Raw genomic sequence first — 23,590 nt, 5'->3', positions numbered from 1 at the left:
GGGGGGGGGGGGGGCGGGGGCCGGGCGCCGCTGCACGTCCACTTGGAGGAGACTGTTTTCTTTGCGAGTTTAATATTAGCAACTATATTTTTACTTGGTCCAACCGGATCTGATGATTCCTGCGGAGATCCCCCCCAGTCACTCAGATCTTTGTTCATTGTTCATTGAGTGTGGAAGGCTGCTTAAATGGGGGCGGGGGCAGAGGCCCCCTGGCTGGCTTGAAATAGTAAACCTGAATGGGGAGGGTGGCTGGGAAAGTGGACATTGCAGCTTTAATTAACTTCAAGATGCTCCAGCGAGGACCAGAGCGTAGTAGTGACGTTGCCTCATAAATCTGTCCAGTACAGTGTGTTGCACTGAACTATTACAGTAGCACCATCGTGTTGAATATTCACTACCTATCCGGGAGCAGATTTGCATAATTGGATCTTTTTGTTTTTTGTTTTAAATGAAACTCGTTTGCCAAAAACAAACCAAAAAAAAAAAATCCAAACAAACCAAAAACAAACCAAAACCCACGTGAAAACCGCGGCGATCTGCATGATTGTACAGGGTTCAAACATATCCGAAAAGTAAGTGACCTGCATAAGTACATCAATAGGTTAAGTGCAAATAAGATGAGAAGTGCTTCTGAAAGCTGTACATTCCCGATGTGGTCTCTGGGGTTGTTTCTCAATAGCGGGATTTTTCTGTAGCCTCAGGGGTTTTAGGTTTTCTGTCTGCTTTCATAACTTTTTCTTTCCTCGCACACTTCTAGGCAAGGTGAGGCTTTTGCACAGTGTCTGGGTACCTGCGTGGATGTTGGGGGAGAGGCAAAGGTTGACAAATTGTGATGCTTGGTATTTGGGTTGTGTAGTTAGTTGCAGCTGCTGTGGGAGCTAAATGTGCACTGCTTTCATGTTTCTGCTCATTGGGCAGCTCATCACTAATACTTCTGATTACTCAAAGGGGTGTGTGTGTGTGTGTAAAACAGTTAACTAACCTAAGCTCCTGTTTCTCTATATTATAGAGGCAATTAGTTTCTTAATGCAGTTCCCCCTCCCCATGTACTGCAGCTTACTAAGAGTAAAGATCACTGGAGTATTTTAAAATGCCTGAAATATTCCAGTGAATTTGTAAATGCTGTGTGACAATCATTCCTTTAAACTAGGTGGCTAGTTTATCATTCGCTTGTTTTGTTTTTTTTGCTTTTGGGAGCAGAGGCTTGCAAATATGTCTTTAATAATAAGATCCTAGTTATTGGAGTGGCATCAAGATGAAGTTTAAGCATCAAGACATTAAGGGCATTCCCTCCTGAGAGGGAGTTGTGACTCAGTCAATACAGTACATGATGGAAGTGTTAAGGCCGGTTTAGTCCAAGTTTTACACAATGTTTCTCTTCCCTTCTTGCTGAAGGCCGTTTTAGTTATGATGTCATTCTGATAGTGGAGAGCAAATGTCTCCTGATTCTACCATTAAACGCCTGGCTGATTTGCCTGATAATGATAGCATTGACATCCTGCTCCTTGATAAATGCAAGCCCTATGAGCCCTATGAATTAACTTTTTTTCCCCCACAGATGAGAGTCAGGTAGCTTTAGGACCCATGAATGTAGCAGCAGTACTTGGACAGATTACCTGGATCCTTCTCATTTCTGCAACAGCAACCACAACCCCCTATCCTCCGTGCCCCCCCTCCTACCCCAACCAAAACCTCTCCCTAAACGCCACTTATATTATAATGCAGTCTGGGCCTGATCTTCAGAGCTGCTGAGTGTCCGCAGTTCTCACTGACTTTAGATTGAGTTTAGGTGCTTGGCTCCTCTGGAAATCAGGCCCTATGTTCAGTAGACAGCTGATCTGTTTTTCTTAACTTGGACAACTTGAGAGAGCAATCTGATTTGTAGTCAATACAAAAGCTTGTTGTTTGTTGTCTTAATATATTGTCTAGTTTTCCTTTTATTATTGGTGGGTTTTTTAAATTCACCTTATCAAGGTTGTAATATTTGTTGTCATTTATTCTCTCTCAGAGAATAATTGTAAATGAAATCAATCTGGCTCTCAGGACAGTGTAAACAGAAAACAGACCAAATTGGGAACAACCACTTAACGTATTGATTCATATTTCAGGGCATTTTGTAGAAGGGGACAGTTTGTGGTACTTGCTCTGTCTTCAGTTCTCTGAGTATGACTTAATGTTTATATTGTTGCAAGTAAAATGGAGCTTAATGTTAATTGTTTAAAAATGTGCACTGTTTTAAACCCTTTTTCATTTACTGTTCTGAGGATGACAATTAACTTAACATCTGTATGTGTAAGAGAGGTTCATTCCTATATTACATTTGTCGAAAATGCATCCAAAAATCTTTTCAGACTCAAACAGTGTTTGGCAAAAGTGTCCCTGAAGATGCAAGCCATTATTACAGAAATGCTGCATTAAGATGCCTTTAATACCTTCGCAATTACTTTGTCTACTGTAAGAAAGAAAAAGGAATTGTTCTACAGGCTTCTTAACTTATGAGCATACTTGAGATCTCTAATGCTCAGCAAGTTGTCCAGCATTGTCTTCACCAAAGACTTTTACAAAATGAAGAGGCTGATTGTCATATTTTTGTCCATGCTAGAGGCGAATTACCCAACCCATTCATTATCAGAAAGGAAAGTGAGTAGTCTGGAAGTTGCAGCATCACTACTACTGTTTAGCTTGCAGCAGTGAAGGCAGCGCTGAGATTAGAAAGTGTGATCTTCAGTACAGAAAGCTGACACATTAGGTTGTTTACCCACCATGGGAGCCTTAGGTGACCAAAAAATTTGCATTAGAACAGACTGTAAAATCCACTAGCCCATTAAAAAGGGCTTGCTTGTTTCTTAGGAAGCACAAGTTTTCCTCAAATGTAAGAAAATGGGTATAAGTTATTTTTCCAAATGTTGCCTTTTCCTTAAAGTTGGCTGTGAATTGCACAGGTGTCTTTAGAGTGCCTTGAATAAAAAAGGCATTTGCATGGATTTATAGGAACTTTATAAAAAAAAAGAAAAAAGAAAATAGTAAAAGGATTTATTTTTCAAGTTTGAATGAGGACAATTACAGCTTTTTAGCATCTTCTGATTTAGCATGTTTTGGTAGGACTTATAAGTAAATTTAAATCTTAATTTCTGAATTTCTCTCAGATTTATGAATAGCTGTATCTAAGCTCTTCATAATGCTAAAAACAGTATGATATTTGGAATTCCATTTTCATGTAGTCCTATTCACACCTTACATTTTCTTCGTAGCTTTTACCTCATTCTCTTTAGGGCATTTTGCGACTCTTTCAAAGGTGTAAGCAATTTGGATTCAGGAGAGAAGCAAATAGAGAAAAATAGAATATGTATTTTCCCCTTTATATAAATATGAATAAACTTATTTCTGGCAAAAGAAGATGAAAATCCAAATTCTTTCTAATGAAGACACTCTGGGCACAGATGTTCACAGAACGAGAAGAAAGGATGAATTACTGTGCAAGAAAATCTACTTATGTAAAAGTAAAATAATTCGAACATGTTTATTGGATGATCCTAGGGACACTGTAAAAATGAGCCGTGCTCGTGTAAAGTTGGGTGACTGAATGGTACATGCAATTGGTAACAGAAAGGAACTTTTTGTGACTCAGTCACTAGACGGAATCTGACCTTGGACAGAAGGGATTGAAAGCAGTAGTGATCAGATGGATGTTTGGTGCCCAACATGCAAAAAATTGGTGGTGTCAGTCCATTTCTTAGTGTATCACAAAACCCTCCACGGCACTGTTAATTTTATTGCCAGGTTCAAACAACAAAGCTAAACGCTGAACGAATGTGGAGATTAGAAGTTACCTTTTCGTTTCCAGCAGCGATGCAGGTCACGGAAGCAGCACATTGGTAGGGCGAGGAGGAGACATCTGCCCCTACTCGGCTCTCCCAGTTCTGTACACAAACAGAGGGCTCCCAGCAGGGAGAGCCTCCAAGACTGGAATCTTTCACAGGTGTTAAAATTCACTTAACATTTCAGGTGCATCTCATGGACTTGCTCGATAACCAGATGCATCAAAAAAGAAAAAGACTTGTGGCAGCCTAATTATAATCATCTTAGTAAGCCGTGCTTTTGGGGCCTTGAAAGTGTTTTGAAATCACTGATTTTTTTTTAATAGGTCTTAATCTAAATACAATATGCAAGATTGTTTTTAAAGAGCTAAGTTCACTAGGTCAGGTAGAACTATATTAAAGATAAACAATCCTGTTATAAATACCACGATAATTTAAACAAAATTAAAAAACCCCAGTTAAAATAGCCCCGGCAGCATCAGTATTTGATCCCTGTTGCACTGTATGCTGGCGCATTTATGATCCCTGGTGAGAGTCTTTCAACAAAAGACAAAATAAGGCAAATCTTTTCATATAAATTGTAAAATAAACAATATTTTTTTTATGGTAGGACTTTTCGTTGATGACTGTAATATACTGTAATTCTTAATAACAGTAATGGGGTGCTTAGCCCTGGGGTAAGTCCCATTTTACATCTTGTTGGGCAGCTGCTTCAACCACATGGGACAGTCTTTTAGTTCTCACTCCTTCCCCCTAATCCCTAATTTTTCCTAAATTTGCCTGTGTACATGTCTGCCCAATGCTTAGCTAATACAGCATGCTCAATCTACACACATGTGCTTACATGTCCACAGTGCTGAGGCAGGGTCAGCAGTGCCATCCCCATATGTGGCTATATATTAGGCAAAGAGATGTACAATTCCACTCTAAGAGCACATTCCCACAAGTGGGAAATATGCATTTCTCCAGGGACAAATGTGTGCTGCTGCTATTTGTCCCCAGGAAACCCCTGTGCGCATGTGCTCTGGTGCACAGCATGTTTCCTCGGTGGGCGGTGGGGAGGCTGGCCCCAGCACCCTTACCTGAGATCCTGGGGGCACATGGGGGCTGCAGCTGCAGCTACCCTGCAGCAAGGAACCTGGCTGGCAGCTGGAATGTGGCTCCAGCTAGCCAGGCTCTGGTTTTGAGGGGCGCAGCGCCCCCATATGTGCTGCCCTGTGGGGTTTTCTGATCCCAGGACCTCCCGGTGTCAACGCCCAGCCCACCCACACTGCAAATTAACAGTGTGGGGAACGTCTGCATGTGCGGTGTGTGCAGTGGGTGGCAACGCACACAGGTCCACAGTGTCTCATGCCACACATGTGCAGTCGTCTGGATGTGCCCTAAGTGGCTAAAGTTGGTGCCTATGGTAGAGAAGCCCCAAATTAGAGTCTCCTTTAGACAATTGGAACCCAGCTCAGTGATGACGTGATGCAGTTTCATGGACGGGAGAAACTAGGACGGGGTGGTGAAGTGGCTAGACAACAAGTCAGTGACCAAAGACTGAAATCAGGCACTCCATGTTGCCTAGGCACGTGAATGTGTCCTGGGCCTGCTGATGTCGAGGGGAGTGTTTTTTCCAACTTCCATTCACTAGGATTTCATTGAAAGTGACTGAAATTTAAAGGAACCGTGACTCTTTATTCCATCCTAAGTTTGCCTCTGCCTTACTACTACTTCAATTATAGCTGTATTTATTATACTTTTTCACTCTGGTGAGCATCGTGGTTCTCACTGGAGCCCTCCCCTCCTATTTTACGTCCTGGAGATGTTCTGCTGCAGTCACTGTCCTTCTGTGGGAGGATGACTGGAGCCCTACTGAGCTCATCAATACTGCTCTTCAGTCATTTAGAGGGGGTGTTATGGAGTAACACATTGCAGTCCCTCACAACAGGGGCTAAATATATTGCCTCTTCAGTAGTTCTGCCCCCTGCTGGTCTTGGAAGTGACAGTCTGGGAATCAGACCTGAGTAAACCACATGGCAGCACCACACTAGGTTGTAGGGGAGGCCTTACATTTATTTTTCTAAGTGATAGTATACTTTGTATTAACATTTTATTTCACTGTCATAAATTGGTCTCCATAGATTTGCGCTGACATTGTTACCCTCAGTCTTATCATTGTAATATCAGCCGTCACAGATGGTAGGCATAGGTGTATAATATGTCCCCTTAAAATTTAAGAAACTCAGAGTAAATAGGAAACTCCGGCAGAATTACTTCATGCAAAGGGTAATAAACATATGGGATAAGTTACAGGACAGGCAAGAGAAGCAAAAAATATAAATGAGTTCAAGAGAAACCTAGGTTTGCTGCTGGAAAAAAAGTTCTTAAGAAGTCTGGTGGAGAAAGGGGGATGTGGATTAAGTTTTAAATTAGAAAGGGCTGGCATGTTGGCATGGCTCTTCATGTTCCTAAGACTGCTTATTTTTGATACAGCTGCACGTATGTCCAGTGTTTTGATTTCATATTCTTGTGAAGTGGTAACATCATCTCTGTAGACATGCACTGCGGTTCTTGAGAGCTCTGTAATAGTCCTAAGTTATAAGGCTGTGTAAAACTCAGGGCTTGTTTGTATCAGATGTTTTGTATCACATCGTGACAGCAACACAGGTGCAACAGTGAACTCCCTTGTGCAAATCAACTTTGCTAAGGGAAGAAGTGACTTGAACTGCCGTATGTCTGTAACTGGCTAAACTGCAGCAGTGGAGAGTACTTTCTACACTGGGGGTGAGAATCTGTAAGAGGGGGTTGCTTTGGTGTACCCTACTGCAGCTACACGGGTGAAAAAATCACTAGTGTAGTCAATCTTTCCATGGGTTTTTTTAAAAAGGTTTTGCTTGAGTACTTTTACTGATTTCAATCTGCATGACTTCTCCTGAGCTTCTCTTTGAACAGTGAGTTTGCTCAAACCCTACATTTGAAATAAAGTCTCATTTTGAACTGGCTGCTGCTGCACTTGGCTTTGCATCAAGACCATGTTTAATGCAAAGAGTTTTGATAGAAAACTATAGGTCCAAGTTCAATGAGAAAGTGCAGGAAGTTTAGTGAAAAATGTGGATCAATCTGGTATGCCTTTCAAGGGCCTGACATGGCTCTCGTTGAAAACATTAGACAATTTGCTGATTTCGGTCAGACCAGGGCTGGGCCAATAGGTATAACAACCTCCCCAAGTCAGGCGAGGGAGGCTTGTGTAGATTCTCATTTAATTGTGGACACCGTTCACAACTAAATTGTTTTTTAGTATCATGGATACATGTCCTCAAGCAAGTGTGAGAGATTGTGTTTGAATCAAACTTTTTTCCTGTTTCATTATTTCAGTTACAAAAAGAAAGAAGGAGAAGGATCTCTGAGAAGGCAAAGGGTGAAGGGATCTGTTCTTCATAGCTTCACCTGGATTATGCTGCAGTAATGGCATTTCTCTAGGTATTAATAAAATCAGTGGGACGAGAAACTCCAAAATCTTGGTCCAGCTCTATTGTAACATAACTTCTATCAGCTCCTGAAACTTTTTTGCTCTCGTCATTACTGTTGTGGAAGCTGTTACTATCAACTCTTTTGAAAATATTTCTGGTTTTTTCAAAATATTCTTTAATTTTGTTAGAATTGATAAGAATCTCTGTTTTATTTAAATGCAAAAACCTACATGCACGAGTATTTTCTATATACAATACCTGAATCTTGCACATGCTATTACATAAATTAACAATACGGAAAATAAAACCACCCGAGATTTTTATTTCATTTTTTCTTTAATTTACTTCTGGTAGTATCTTTAGTTTGCCTGGTACTTCCCAAACACAGGAAAAAGCATCTTTCTGTCCAGAGCCAGTTAGAAATGTTTGTGTGTGGGAGGGGTTAGGTCAGCAAATGCTGATTCATTGAAACCCAACTGATAACAACATGGATTTAACAAAACTTTCATGGAGAAGGGTTTCTGGGGTCCAGAGTGGAAGTTTTGGTTCAAATCAAGAAAGAAAACCTTTGTCCACCTGACTACAGCCACAGGGCACTCACCTGGGATGCAGGAGACTTAGCTTCAAAACATTCCTGTTGTTCCTGATATGGACTAGGGACTCTTATTTCCAGGGGTCTTGCATCACATATACGTGTCATAACCCCCAGCCTCTAGTCATTTCATACTAAAGATGATTTGGAAATATATAAATGTTCACTGGGTCAGAGTGAGCGGCTTTAACCTGATGGTTGTGGCACTCGGGCGGGATGTGGGAGACCTGTTCAAAATTAAGCAGAACAAGATACTACTGTGCAGTGGTTACTGCGCATTTGTTTAGTACTTGAATAAACAGGTAGTTGTATAAACAAGTGCCAAAGAAATGTACAGTAACCTGAATTACTGTGCAGTAGTGCCGGTGAAAGCCTTTTTGTGACACTACTGCACAATAGCCTAACACTACTGCCCAGCAGCGTCACGTGATAGTTTTTGCCATGAGATGTTTCTGCACAGTGGTATCAGGCTACTGCGCAATCGGTGTCTTGTGCAGACGCACCCAGAGATACCTGGTTTGATTTCAGGTGCGTGCCCTAGCCACCAGGATAGTAGGTTTAGTGATGCAGGGTGTCTCAGTGCTGAAACATGTATGAAATCCTGGGAGAGTGAGCTGGGAAGCTCATGCACTGCTTGGCCCTGTTTCTGCCCCATAGAAAGCACAATATCAAGGACTAGCAGACCCAGCGCTGTGGGGCTTGGATCCAGTAAACAGAAGAGTGGAAAGGTCAGCTAGGAATGGGCCACATCTTGATAATACACACCATGTATAGCCTATGGATTTTTGTTGCTACTGTCACCCAATTTTTTTCAGAGCTGAACAAAGCTGATGTACAGGCCAGTCCTGCATCACTCTTTTTTTCCTCTCCTTCTCCTCTCCCTGACTCCTTATCCCTGGGTGTGTGGGAGATGTGGGTTTAGGCCACTATATCATAAACTCCTTGGGGAAGAGGAACTATCTCGGTTCTATTTGTACAGCATTGAGCACATTGAGCCTGGTAATCAACTGGCAATAATAATACTGTGTGGCTACAGTGTAATATCACATAATTAGACATGACGTGCCTTAGGGGATACAGCGAGGCGGCTATGTGAATACTTCCATTCCCATGAAGAGACTCCCATTTATTTATGGAGAAACCTCATAAGGTTCCTCACTTCAGAGTTTCCTTACAAGCCTCTTTTCAAGGGAGGAGGATTTGTTAGGCTCTGGAATGGGAATGAGGTGAGAATCCAAGCAGAGGGGAACCACCATGTCCTTTGACAGAGACATCAACTTTGATAGCTCTTGTCTCTTCATACACCCTTGTTTCATTCAACTTCTCTGGCAGCAGGATCCTGGCAGATCTCATGCTGCATTGGTTGGTTCCCCTTCTGGCTGCTCTATAACAGCAATGGAGGGGAGCCAGGGGAATAAATATAGCTCTGATTTCCAGTAGTAACCCCCTGCCAGATTTCTACACAGAAACCTGGGAGGTCAGCAGGGGGGAGGGAAAAAGGAAGAGGTAGTTATGGAGCTTGGACAGGCACTGCTTGGACTTATCCACCAGAGGAGCATGACTGTAATATAAGGGAACAAGGAACTATACTGCAGTGTGGAAGCACACCCCTCCTTTTCCATGGAGAGAAGAAGAGATCTGGCCATAACAGGGATGGTTTGTACATTTATTTTCAAAAGCAATTTCCATTGGCTGTCCTGTTACCAAGCAAGTGAATTAAATTTGAATATTTGTCTAAAAAATAAACTTTATTTATTTGCAAATTTTGTTGTTTTCTTTTATGCGCTTTACCCTGTTTGGAAAAATGAAATCAGTTTAGTCGGTCTCTCTTTTTGTTTCTTGCCCGTTTCTCTTTGGCTGCCATGCACTTGCACAATGCTGCAACGCTTGGCCAGCAAAAATGTTTACAACAACAAATGTTTTCAGTGGGATTAAAAAAGGATCATGGAAACATTTCTATTGGTCTTGGATTTTTTGTAACCTTGATTTTACAAAACCTAAATTAACTTGACAGTGTCTAATTTTATCTTTAAAACTGAATAATATGTTTCTGATATAGCTGTCAGAGAGAATAGTAGCAAAAAATACTCTCTTATGACCTGATTCAAAGTCCATGGATATACAGTGATATCTCACTGTTGACTTCCATTGTTTCCAGACCAGGCCCCTAACCTGTATTTAGGAATATCTGTTAATTTTGGTAAAGTAGGCTTAAAAATTGACATTAGGGGAACTTGTTTTCTTTAGGCACTGAGTCAGGTTTTTTTCTCTGCAGTGTGAGCAGGACTTAAACTAGACAGGGTTATATCTGCAGCCCATATGCAATAGTAATTCTCATTGGAGAAAACAAGGACTGTTTACGGAGAGCTTATAAAATCAGTTCCTTGGAATGTGCACTATAATAAAATATCAGCTAAAGGTTATCGTTCATATGAAATCTATTAAATACTTAAAAAAAATCTAACTGAGAATGCTATTTGAGATGTACGTTCAGATGGGATTTTAATTATTTTGGTTTGCAATATGTTTGGTAACAAATGGCTGTTTAGGGGACTGTTTAAATCCATAAGTCTTGAAGGCTACCTTATGGCTCTATTCATCCCAAGTTTGCTTCCATGACTGCAGAGCCCCAGAAAGCAGTGGAAAAGGTTCATGCACACAGCGTAGGCCTTGGCCTGACGTTAGTACCCAAGCATCCCCACTTCCCTTTCTCTGAAGTGCAAAAAACCACTGTATAATGCATTTAGAAGAATGAAATTCTAATTAATGAGTGCTACGTACCCAAGCAGGCACATAGCAAAGTGCATACTGGAGGTTGGTGGTGTTGCTGCATCTGCAAGGACTACTTTCATTCAGTGTTTCACCAAGCAGCTACAATATGCTGGAGAAATGGTCATCACTTGAAAAATCAAAGTCTTCTGTGCCGGTACATTGTAATTACTCTTATAGGGCCAGGAAAGCAGATACTTATTGCCAACTTAAGTGCTTGTTATCATGAATCGTCTTCACAAAGTCAACTTATCAAAATTGTTTTGGGGGTCAGAATCATAGTTGTCTTGTACTTGGGCACTGTTTGTTTATGTTTGAATTTAGTCAATAATATTCAGTCTGCTAGATTAGGCTAGATTAAAGCCACAATCCTGTAAGAAATAAGTTACTGTTTTATTCAGAAAGGTATTCCAATTTTTTCTTTTTTTAGCATCAACAGACTATGGGCCATTTCTAGTTTTATGATGCTAGCACTGATTTCTTCAATAGTAATAACTATTGAAATAATTTCACCATTAATTTAAATATCACTTCTGTTCAGTGAAATAACTTGCTAAATGGAGTTGAATGACCATGCAAACTATTTCTAGGAGATTGGTAAAAATATGGTAAATTATTTAAATAAATACATATTACTAGATTTGGGAACCATTTGTTGATAAGTATGTTATGACAGTTTGAATTCTTCTCTTCTATGGCTACATTGAACATGTAAAGAAGATTGGATGCCTTTACAAAAATGTTTAGTCCATTTGATGTATGGTATTCTTATAGAGTATAGCATTTGTTCATGTACCTCATTTAATTTAGATCATACACAAATGGTTTTAATACGGCCTATTTTTTTAGGTTGTGAGAGAAGATTTTCTATTCTGAGTTTAATTGTCCTGTCTAGAGAAAGTTGGTCATAGAGTTTAGTCAAACCAAAATGTTACAGTTCAGAAGTACAACAGAATTCTAGTCCTTTGATCACAACAAAGGTAACTTTTTGATGTTGCTCCTTATAAAAAACTGATACATGAATCCTTAGAAGATATTTTCTGTTGTGATTAAATAATTTATCACTCCCTAATTTATGATTTCATCATGTGTGCTTTAATTATGTTTTTAGTGGAACAGAAATTTCTGCGTTTTTTAAAATCCAGAGCCAGCACAGAGTAAAAAAAGTGTGATATATTTATGGCTTTGGATCTGCTAGTTAGAGTCTTTAATACGCTCAGTCTTTTGTTTAATTTTCACCAGTGGGTAAAGCTAAACCTAACAACAAGCCAGAGGGAAGCTGGAAGAAAGAACCCAGGCCCTGCAATGTGCTTTCTCCACTCCTGGGCCTATTAGAGCAAAAGTTTAGGTACTAGCACTCCATTGGGTCCACTTCATGGATGTTCTGCCACCATGTGGGAAGGCTATGTCACCAGAGGAGTGAGCCAGCAGTAGAAGAAAAGTATGTAGCACAGTAAGGAAGGGTGAATGAATAGCTTAGTGATTATAGGAGAGTTTTGCATGGGTCTCTGTGGTTTGAAGAGCGATGCCCTTCTCTTTCACTATATCACTCATAGTCTTTTCTGATTTAAGCATATTGGAGAGGTTTTGTAAGACACGCTGTGAAATTTCTTCTCTTGTAGGCTTTTCTGCAGCTCTTTATATTCAGATAGCATTGTTTGAATAAAATGGAAGTAACTTAGGCTTGTTAAATCAAAAGCTATCCTTGCCTCAAAAGCTGCTTGTACCTTTAGCTGGATACATGGTATTACTCGGTTGTCTAGTTACAGCATGTAGAATTTAGTCCCCTTCAGTTCTTTCCATTTAGGGTAAGCTCCCTATAGAGATCATTACGTAGTAGTAGTATAGCTTTTATATATTGAGTAGGAATCATTAATTTCTATAGAAATAAGAAGGATTAACAGCAGTGCATAGTCAATATGAAAAACCTTACTAAGATAATTTGTATTTAAATGTGAACAACATTAATTCTAAACAATCTTCAGCCCTTATTGAGTCCAATCATTGCTGGACATTTAGGTGAAGAAGGCTCTTCTAACTTATTAGTTTATCATCAGAGGTGTTGCTAACACTTAAACCTTCTGATAGGGAACCCAGTTACCCATTATTCTATTAGGGCTACTTCTACTTCAGTTAAAGTCCATAGTAAAATATCCATTAACTGTAGTGGGAGCAGGATGAAGTATGAATGGAGGCTGACTTCTGAGTAGAGGAGTATGCATTATACCCACACATCCACACACACATTTATTACTATTTTATCTTACTATATTGTATGAAGTTTCTGTCTATTTTCAAATAGCTGTATGGCATATCGTTATGAGAATGTGTGTTTATATATACAATATAAAGAAGTTATGTTTTGAACACATGATCAAGAAATTAATTTAAAAGAATAAAACACTTTTAAGTAGGGTTATTTACATTTTCCTTTTAAATTAAAGATTTTTGATCTTGTGGTTTCCTTTTTTCGTTTATATGTTTGCAACAAGGCAGTATTTTAACCAAACATATTTACAGTTTGGTATTCCGTAACTTAGGAATTGTATTGCATTTATGAGGGGAACTTAAGTTTGTTAAATTATGAATAGTTTGTGGTTCCTTACTCTTTGTTTCATCAGTAAAGTTTCATGTTTTGTAAACATGAGACTAACATTCATGTAAAGAGTGTCAGTTATTTCAAGTTGTTCAATGAATAAGCATGTTATTACAGTATGATAACTCCACCTGGGTTTCTTCAGTTGGTCTTTTACTGAGCTTTTCTTTGTTAGTAAGTAAGGGGTGAATCATATCTTTTCAAACATTGGTGCATTTAGCCCCAAATACGTATTCTGTCTTTAATCAGCACAGCATTTAAACATGAAGTCAGTGGGACTTAAGCATGTGCTTAATTGCTTTGCTGAATAGGGATGAGGTTAGACGTGTGCGTTGTTGAACTGGGGATCCTGATTTGAAACTAGAAATAGCTGTCTATGCCTACAGACCTCTGATCCAGGTTGCTTTTGCTTTAGAAGCTATAATCTATATTGCAGGATCCATCTGTAGGAAAGTGAGGTAATACAGAGCCATATTTTCTCTACCCCCATGTATCAAATTTAGGGTCCAGTCTGCTTTAAAAGGTTGTTTGTGGTGTTAGCATTACTTCTACGTTGTCTGGAATTTTAGTTCTTTTTTAAAAAAAACCCTGAAAGGTCACAACAGCAGCAACAACAACTTCGTAGGATTAAAGGAGATTTCAGCTTTTTATTTCAGATCATTGTACTTTGCTTCCTTTTCTTTGCTAGAATGAATGAGTGGGTATTTTTTAATCTCCTTCCCTCTTACCTTGACTTTTCTGGCCACATTCCACAGGCCCCTTCTCATATTAGGATTTATTCATATGTCAGCAAAACATCTCTCTTCCACAAAGTTGACACTGGTCAGGAAGCCCACCATCTGTCTTGGTACTAGGGCTAACAAGCTAGGGTCACTCACATGGTTCCCAGAAGGGAAGAAGTGGAACCCATGAGTTTTCTGGCCTGGATGCATATGGTACACAACCTGGATCCATTCCAAGACCAGAAACTGAAAGTAAGGAGGGGTCTCCTAAGGTCTGGCTGCCTGATTCTAGGAGGACTGGTGAGGACACCGAGCCTGCAGTCTTGCCAGATTCATAACTGAGTTCAACTGGGATCTAAACTCAGGGTGTAGCTAGGGTCCAAGGAGAGTGGGGAGCAGAGATTGATCTTTGAGTGAAATGGGAGTAAAGGAAGGAGCTGTGAAAGATAGAGGGTATTTGCTGGACAGTCCAGGTGAGGGGAAAAAAAGGGGGCAAGAGGAGGCCAGTTTGCCAAATCATAGGAAAATGCAGTCTCCATGCAGTAACATCAGAGCAGGCCAGAGCCATAAAATAGCTCTTACTCCCACAGGTTATTTTGAATAAATATTTGCTGTTTTAATTTTCTTTGCAGACCTTGAATATAAAAGTCACTGTGGTTTCCTTTCACTTTGGAACTCGGTAAAATAAAAAAGATCTTTACCAAATATTTTAAATTTAAACCTAACAGAACATGAATCTAAAACTGCATGAATCCTAAGAACAAACACAACCAAACAGCCGTGTCCTTCCCTCCCCACTAGAAGCTAAGGGCACTTTTTTGTCAGAGTACAGATTAAGATCAGCTTACTACCTCTCTAAGGGCTCTGTTGGCCCATTCCTACCGCAAGCTGGGACTGTGACGCTGTCCTGTCTCCTTTGTGGCTAGGATAGAAGCAAAGACAGAGTGGAAAACTTTGAAAATAAAGTGAATACCAGGTACATTTAGCCCAGGATTAGCAGTTGGGATTCTTGAGTGTCATCTGAACATTGATTATTTGTCAGATAATGCAATTACACTTAATGGAGGGCACTGCTCAAGAGCTACATAGTTTAACTAGCACACTCTGTTTTATGCAGTGTGCCATGTTCACTGTCACAGCGGGAACGTGAGTGGTGTTTGACACTGGATTGCTGTAATATCTTTCCAAAGCAGCCACGTATCACAGCGCTGACAAAACTCACAAAACTTTCATCCTGTCTTTTTTGTAGCATCGGGCTTGCTTACCCTCGCCAAAAGGGTATGCTTGCAAGAGAGAGTGTAGGGCTGGAATATTGTGTAGCGTGTTGTGTGTATGTCAGTGAAGTGAGAAGAATGTCACACCCTTGCTGTTGCCGTGCAATGCTACCACAGCTCGGGGCACAGCACGCGTACTGTGGCAAATCACAGTCCATTATCGATCACGCGACAGACTTACTGAGGGAAGCAACAAAGCCTGCACCCCCAGCTCTAAGGTCCCCCTCCACCAAGTGGCAGAAAAAGAAAGCCAGGCCTAAAGTAAATTTCAGTTAAAAATGAAGATTGGGCAAATTACACATCTCTGTCCTTGACTGAATCCAGACAGTGGTGGGGAGGATCAGGCATGGCCCACTCCAGACTTAAGCAGGAATTCTTCAGTGAAGCTTGGGCCAGCGTTATGCAGGAGGTCGGACAAAGTAGATGCAATAAACCATCCTGGCTTTATAGGCTAAGGGTAAAATCCTGGCTCCCTAGAAGAAGTCACTGGCAGCTTTGCTGTTGATTTCAATGAGATGAAGATTTCATTCGTTGGCTGTATAATAAGGGACTGAAGCACGTCTTTGCTTCCTGCCCCAACTGTATTCCATTTAATGTTCTTTTAATGGTTTTGACATCAGCAGCCTTTGTGGAACAGACTGTTGTGGCACCTTGAAAGTCCTGTGATTTTGGAGCCTAAGAAATCCTCTTCCAAAAGCTCGAGGCTAGTAAAGTATCATGCTTTTTCCTTCAGTGAAATCACTGCTAAAACACTGCAGCTTTCTTCTCCTTTCCCACATCAGAAACGTTGCTCATAATCTTTCGTGGTCTGTAATGCATATAGATTTAAAACAGTTCATCAAAGAAATCTGACACCCTAAATATGATGCTGGTTCAACTAGGTGCTTGGATACGATGGGGAGGAGTGTGCCATAAATGTCCAGGCAGAGAGAGTACGTACGTATAATGTATGTGAGATGAGTTTATCTGTGCTAGGAGAGGGGCTGAATACGTAGTGATTTGAACCTGGATCAGTCTCGTATTAAAGTTGGAGCATCAAGTTGAATTAGGGCAAGGTGTGGGGCTTGGTTTCACTGATATGGATCTCTCCCAAGCTGATGTCTAACATTTTATCCAGAAAAAGAGGGAAATCTCCCGAGAGTACCCATTTCGATGGGATTTTCTTCATTGTAGGTCAAAAACCCATAGGAAAGGCTGCAGTTTATAGGTAATATAAGCCCATTCTATTTCAAATATGACCTGCTGTGAAAAACATAGGGATGGATTCAGGCATTCACATCTGTCTTAGAGGACTTTCCAGGTGGAAATATCAGCTAGTTGGCAAATAGACTTGAAATGGAGCAATGGGTCTGTTACCTTATTGGGTCTTGAGGCTACCAGTTTTATAAAGTGAAGGCAACCACTGGGAGTAGAAACCAGAACAGATTAGAATAAGGGTTTTTAACAGCATCCGTACATTCAGATTTCAGGGTCCCTGCTCTGACCCATCAGCAATGCCAGGAGGTACTTTAAAATGATCAGGTTAGTGGCCTGAGGAATGTTGTCCCAGCTGCCCTTTCAACAGCTCGTAAGGGGACCCTCACATTTTAAAAATGAGGTCTGCAAATGTATTTGACCATTTGTGTGGATGAATAGTACTTGCATATCACTGAATTAATTACCTGAACAGTTCTAAAACTCCTGGCCTGAGTGTCCTGCATTGATAATATGACTGGAGAAAAGCAAAGTTTTGAACAAATAAGTCATTTTCTCATTTGAATATGAGAAAATGACTTATTTGTTCAAAACATTTCAATAGGATTTATTTTGAACTTGAATAATGACAATAGTTGGATTTGGTTGAAATATTACTGTTGGAAAATTAACACACAGATCTAAAATGCCCCCCCACCCCAACAGTTTCTTTTTGTGCTCTTATAGTAGTTATAGTGAAGACTTAGAGACCAATGCAGTTTTGGAAATTATATATTATAGCCAAATCTGAATTTCTCTGTGGGGTTGGCCAACGTGTGCAGGTTGATGTCCTAAGATTGGAAATTTCAGTGGAGAATGTGGTATTAGGATGTTTGGTTAAATCTCACAGCTAAATCGCTCCTGTGATATTCTAAAGTCCACAGATAAAATTCCATACTTATATCTAACAATATGGCTTCACACTTTTATTTTTAAACTCTTCCTGCATTCATACGGTAAGTCCTGTAACGACAGCTAAACTGAGTGTTGATTTCATGAAAAAAAGTTGTCCTTTTGTGAAAAAAATTCTAAATTCACATATTCCATCAGTGCAACCTGGTAGAGCACCATTCGTATTGTACAAATGAAAATGTGCTCTCCTCATCTGTCAATGCAGTATGCTGAAAAATGAGCATATGAAGGCAATTTGAGTGTTGAACCTTTTTTAATTCAACACATCATTTGGTTTCAAAATAGTTAAGTAAATTGTATTAAATAATTGTAAACATTCCAAATAGTCATCCAAAACAAATCATATTTTGCATAATTGTAACTTAGAAACAAAATATTAAAATATAAATCAGAGACAAGTAAAAATTAGTAAACAAACTCGTGACTTCATACACATTTAAGAAACTCACTCAAATAGCCTCAGTAGAAAATGATCAGGGTTAACTAAATCTTTATGGCTATTTAGGAAATGGAATAGAATTGCAGAAAGTGTATCAGGTTAAAAAATACTTTAGAATTATTAGAATTATTTTATTGCTACATCTTTTAGACTGTTTATTTTCTGCCTTGCCTGTGAGGTATGGTTTATGCAATGCAATAGGCTTTTTTTTTAAGTGCCTAGAACTGTGTTGTATGACCAGTTATACAAACGGGATTTTTGCTTGGAAAGTGTCTAAAATGAACTCTGCTCTTTGGCCTCTTTTTCTTCCTACTACATTTTTTGGTAAGAGGTATCTTTAAAAATCAGACAAACCAGTTCAGAAGGAGTCTAATCTTCTTCCATTTCCCCAAACATGTAGAGTAGGTTTATTACAATTTAGACTTAGGCTCACTTAGACTTATGGGAGTCTTTCATTAGAAAGCATAAAATTACAAAGCACACACTTTACATTAAGAAACAGTAAATGATATCATAATTGTAAATGACATATCCGGTATAGCAAACCTTATGTATTCTTCAAAAGAGAATGCAAACGATAGGTAGAACAAAGTAAAATCAATGAAACGACATCGTATGAATATATCTGGTTCATTAGTTATGGGGAAATCTATTCTGTTCAATTTCAAATCACATTCAGTGTCTGAAATGGATAAATAAAAAATGTTAGGCCCCAATTCTGTAGTCCTTTCCCCCCTTGAGCCTAATGACAGTTTTGAATGAAAAAGGACTTAAGGAGTAAGCTCTAAATTAACTATTGTGAAGCATGATTTCCAGCACACACACTCCCAAATGGGTTATATCCATAAAGTAAATTTATTGAATGGTGTTTTTATTATATACTTTTCTACAATTTTTGATGCATTTTAAAACAATAAAAATAACATTACAGTTTAAGAGAGACTTTTTACTTACTAAATGGTAGAGTATACCTATCCGTTCAAGATCTGAACCTTGTAAAATGTGTCAGAAGTTTGCCAGTCTATTTGATTGCCTTCATGGTATGTTATATTTAACCATATTAAATAGTTTGGGGAAAAGGAGTATCAGGAAAGAATATGCATGTAAAACCTCCTCCATCCCTAAAATTTTGAAAGGGGTAACTGGTTTTGTATCTAGAATGTTTGATCTCTGAACACCAATTGTTAGTTGATTAAGGTCAATGATAGCACTTATTCAGTCCTTCTATTGACTTGGATCATGTGATAAATGTGATTGATTTAAGCACAGAACTGCTACTTTTCTATTGTAACAGTCTCCTGTATAGAGCCAGGTTTTACATTAATGTGAGATATTTATACTGTATTTAAAAGCAATTCATTCTTTCCCTGCACAGGTACCAGTACCATTAAACACATGCAGAATTCCATATTTCACCAGTGCCAACGGGCTTGTGCCAATGTTAGATGTACCCTTTGTTTCCATTTGGATAGGCTGAGATTTAGAATAGCAGATAATAACATGCAGTGTGTATTATTGATGTTGTCTTAATTGTCTTATTGACAACTCACTTGCACTTGAAGAGGCATGCTAATATTAGATGTTTTATGAGATTGCATATATTTTCCTGACTGAAACCATAGCTGCAGAATAGCTTTAAAAACACAACAAAATCTTACCTATTAAAACCTCTAGAATTTCTTTTTATTTTAAAGTATATTCAGGATCATCTCTGTTCTGTTTCTTACTCTAGTTTGTTCAACTTTCCCATAATAACAGATAACTAAGCTACTTACATTTAGAATTTTTATTCTGAAAGGGAAGAATAATGCACCATTATCCCCCAAATAATTGCCTTGAGTGTGGGGAACAATACATTTGAATCATATTTTAAGGTGTATGTATGTGAAAAGAGAGAGTATAGACTTTCTTGCCCATTTCAGTGAAAGGGGAAAGTGTAGGTACACATGCATACAGTCTAAAATGGTGTGTTGATTCTGAATCTACTTGTTGTTGGGCTGTGCATGTTTGGATTTGATTTCTTGTCTGCAGGTTCACTTGGATGTTGAACTAGTTCAGTTATGGTTGAGTTTTATTTTCTGTTATGTAACCCCATGAATTTACTCATGACATCATTAAATGTTCAAATCAATTAACAAGAATAAAACTATCCTGTGCATCATTGTGACCTGATAAATGCACATAAGGACTAAGAGAGTGCTAGGAATGATCACTGTCTGAAGTCTTCAACATGTGAAACATACTACAGTTTTCTGCTTCTATGGGTCCTTCTGCCTTTGTACATGTTAGTCAATGTAAACTAACGTATGTTGTCACCAGGATTGTTCTCCAGCTGCTACTTTTTCTCATTATCCAGTCTCTAACTTGTCTCAAGTGGGGTTCTGTCATGGATTGACTCCTCTTCTCACAAAATCATTGGAAAGCTGAACCAATATGTTCCCACTTCATTGTGAATAATCAACTCTGCAATACAAATTCTGCTTTTTTTCCTTGCTTCCTTTGTCAAAGGAATTTCAGAGGATGGCAACGTTCTTCAGGTTCACTTTCTCCTTGTTTTTCTAGAGCAAGTGATCTGATTGGTGTCTTGGAGAAAGCTGGGGTTTCACCCAGGAGGTAAGTAGTGCAGTTTTACCTTTCTCCCCAGATTCTGCAGTGGCAGCTAGTTGTTTTCCATACCAAGAATATTTCTGTACTGAGGGCATGTCTGCATGGGACAATACAGTGCTGTGCAAGCTTTCAGAGCTAGCTTGGGCCCTGGAAGCAGTGTAACTACATTTGCATGGTAATTTGCCTCAATGGCTTGGTATCTCTGTACAACATTGCATCATTCTGTGTCCACATGGTTTCTAGGGGGCAGAAATTTAGTGAGTGCTTTCTAGAGGACAGAGGTTTATACCACAATGTTCATAAACAATCACCATCTTTTCAGTTCTCTCTTGCCTTGAAGCTGGGCCTAGTTCTGGCCACTTTTTGCAGTTAAGCTTTATTGTATACTTTTGAACTCAAAAGGAAGGTGCACTTTTTTTCAAAATCACATCTTTGGAATGGTCCTTTCAGATCAAGCACTTGAATAAGGATCTTGCTTACTTTTTTGAAGCGTTGTCAAATGTAGAGATCTCTCTCTCTTTCTTTCATGCAACAGGCCAGGGTCTGAAGCCAGAGATTTATATCTCGGGGCGGGAAGAAATGAAAGAAGTCTTTTCTATACCTCAGTTATTGAAAACATACTGTCAGACTGACCCTGCATCCTTTATAAGCCTTATTTAATCTGTCCAAATCCAATCAAGAATCTGCAGTTTGGGGGTCAGATTCTCTCTGGTAGGGCACCAACCTTGTGTAAACCACTGGTGTAGTCTGGCCTTAACTCTCAACCATTTGAGCCTGCTTGCTTCCCAATCTTTAACATGGGGCAAGTAATTCTTGCCTGCTTTTGAAAAGTACCCTGAAACCTACTGATAAAGATAAGTGCAAATTATTTTTACATCCTTTGCTCTACTAGCGTGAGACCATTTGAACAGATTTGGAACTTGACTTAGCTACACCAGTGAGGATGGGGGAGGATTGCTTTGTCATGTGTCATGCAGGCAGTGTGTCCTTCCTTTGTGCTGAATTTGTGTATTGTCTGAAACCCTGCACTCTTCGTACAAAGCTGCTTCCCTTATGATTTTTGTATTTTAGGACTTGTTTCTGCCTCTCTTCTTGCAGAACTCATACAGCAGAAATTCTTTTCTGAGAAAAAGTCCCATTTCTGAGACTTAGATATGTTGTATGGTTGTAGTGCACTGCTAGCTTGTCATATCCTTCAGACCCCACTTCTTTCTTCTATTGTGTTAGTGCACAGTATAGTCAAGGCAAGTAATGTTCAGTTTGCAAGTTCCAGTCTGGATGCCTTCCTAAAAGATGCTGAAGAGCTCAGTCAGAAGTTATGGATTCAATATAGAAACCACTCGGTGAAATGGTTTGGCCCATCATCCAGGAAGTAAGACTATATCATTATAAAGGTCTTTTCTGGCCTTAAAATCCAGGAATATCTTAGATGCAAAAGTGTCCAGTTGGGTTTCTTCATGTGCTAGAGCTGTTTCAGAATTGGACTGTGTCTGTTTTCTAGAATAGGCAGTCTTGACAACCACAGATTTTTGGTACCCAGGGCTTTCCTGATAATTTTGCTTGAAGTACAATGACGACTAATTTGTTAGTTGCACCAAAAAGACATTCATGCTTACACTCTAGTCCCATTTACAGAGAAGACAATTATTGAAAGATGGAGGTTTTCCAAAGGAAACTAGGGGAAAAGGAAATGTAACCATTTTAGTGTGGTGAAAAAAATCCTTGTGTCATAAGCTGTGTAAAGTCTTCTTGGGGCAATGTTGGAACGGTTGATGATTACAATCAAGATGCATTAGATTTCTTCCAGCAGTATAAGTATTGTAATTTAATAGGAAAGGTTGGGCACTCAGATCCTTAAAAGCTCAGACTAAAGACTCAGAGAAGCAGAATAGTTTGTCATTATATTGAGGGATTTTCAGTTTAGTAGAACTCCAGGGGCTGAGGCAGAAGCTGTGAACATGACATTGATTTCAACAATGGTGATGGCTGTGTATATAAACTACCTCATGACACTAGAAGTCACCTGTTCTTCTGAGTCCTGATTTTTTTCTAGTACACCAGATGCAGCATTCCTTTTTTCAGGAGCTATCATGAGAAGAAGTCCTGTTATAGCAGATGAGATCAGTGGAGTGCATTCTACTGCAATTGTACCAACACCTGGTTATGGTGTGATTATTGTACTCTTGGCTGACATGAGGAATTGAACCAGGGATCTCCACAGCTAATAGCCTGAGCTAAATGTATGGAGTAGTAGCTGTGGCTGTAACAGACTTGCATCCTCATGCCTGGCTAACATGCTGCACAGTGGGTTACACTAGCAGATACCTAGTACTCAGCCCACAGGGTGCATCTACACATGCACTTTACTGCAGTTGACTAATTAACTCTGCAGTAAAGTGTCACTGTCTACATGAGGGCACAGTACATTAATTAACTGTGCTGTAAGATAGTACTATCGGGGACAGAACTGTCCGATGGCAGAGTTATTAATTGTGGTGAAATACACACTTACCCGGGCATAAATGGCACCTGATCAACTCAGGTAGAAGGGGGCCAGACCCTTTACTGCTATCTAGCCACATGGCACCACATTTTGGGTACTCTTGTGCCCTAGCCAGCCTCTTCTGTCCTAGGAGGCTGGGGATGACCCCACAAGCCTGCTGCCAGCCCAGGCCTGCTCTACCCCAGCTCAGTGCTGCTGTCCCAGGTGCACATGTCGACTCTATGCCCAGGAGAACTGTGCCATAGTTTATTTTGTCACCTTAATTTCACATGTAGATGCATCCACACATTTCCTCTTGCAACTGGTCTTTTCTGTCCAGTTCAGTTCACCACACTACAATAGTTAAATTTCCTTCTTCCCTAGTTGATGAAGAGAGTCTCTGCAATAGCAGGGTGTTTTGTATTTTCCTCAACATTTAAAAGTAGTGGAAATCCAGAGAAAGGGGAAGAGAATGGCTTGTCATCCTGGTAATTCCAAAATGACCCTAGAGGCCAGGATTGCAGTGAGTGTTCAAATGACTTCTACCTCTTTATGTGCCCATATACTTTTATTTCAGGACATACTTCCACATTCCAGATTAGGACAATTCAGCTTGCATTTTGCCAAAAGAACCATGATAAAGGTTGGCACATCAGAGATGATGTTATCTTCTGATATCTTCTTTGTGCCA

General features: G+C 39.6%; 1 protein-coding gene across 7 annotated transcripts in view; it reads left to right on the top strand.

Moving 5' to 3' along the window:
* ZNF536 (zinc finger protein 536) overlaps positions 1–23,590 on the top strand; it is a 605,226-nt gene that overhangs the window by 3,398 nt on the left and 578,238 nt on the right. For 4 of the 7 annotated variants that reach the window (XM_019505629.1, XM_019505627.1, XM_019505630.1 and 1 more), the window contains 2 exons: positions 11,484–11,614; positions 20,373–20,423. The exons of 1 other annotated variant lie outside the window; for it this stretch is intronic. The gene's annotated coding sequence lies outside the window, so the exon portion shown is untranslated. The remainder of the gene's footprint in view (positions 1–11,483; positions 11,615–20,372; positions 20,424–23,590) is intronic. 2 more of the 7 variants (XM_019505631.1, XM_019505628.1) reach the window with 1 other exon arrangement.

This window comes from Gavialis gangeticus, unplaced genomic scaffold (assembly GCF_001723915.1).
Source record: "Gavialis gangeticus isolate Ggan-Ray unplaced genomic scaffold, GavGan_comp1, whole genome shotgun sequence".
In the NCBI taxonomy this organism is placed as follows: domain Eukaryota; kingdom Metazoa; phylum Chordata; order Crocodylia; family Gavialidae; genus Gavialis; species Gavialis gangeticus.
This window is presented reverse-complemented; position numbering and strand designations above follow the sequence as displayed.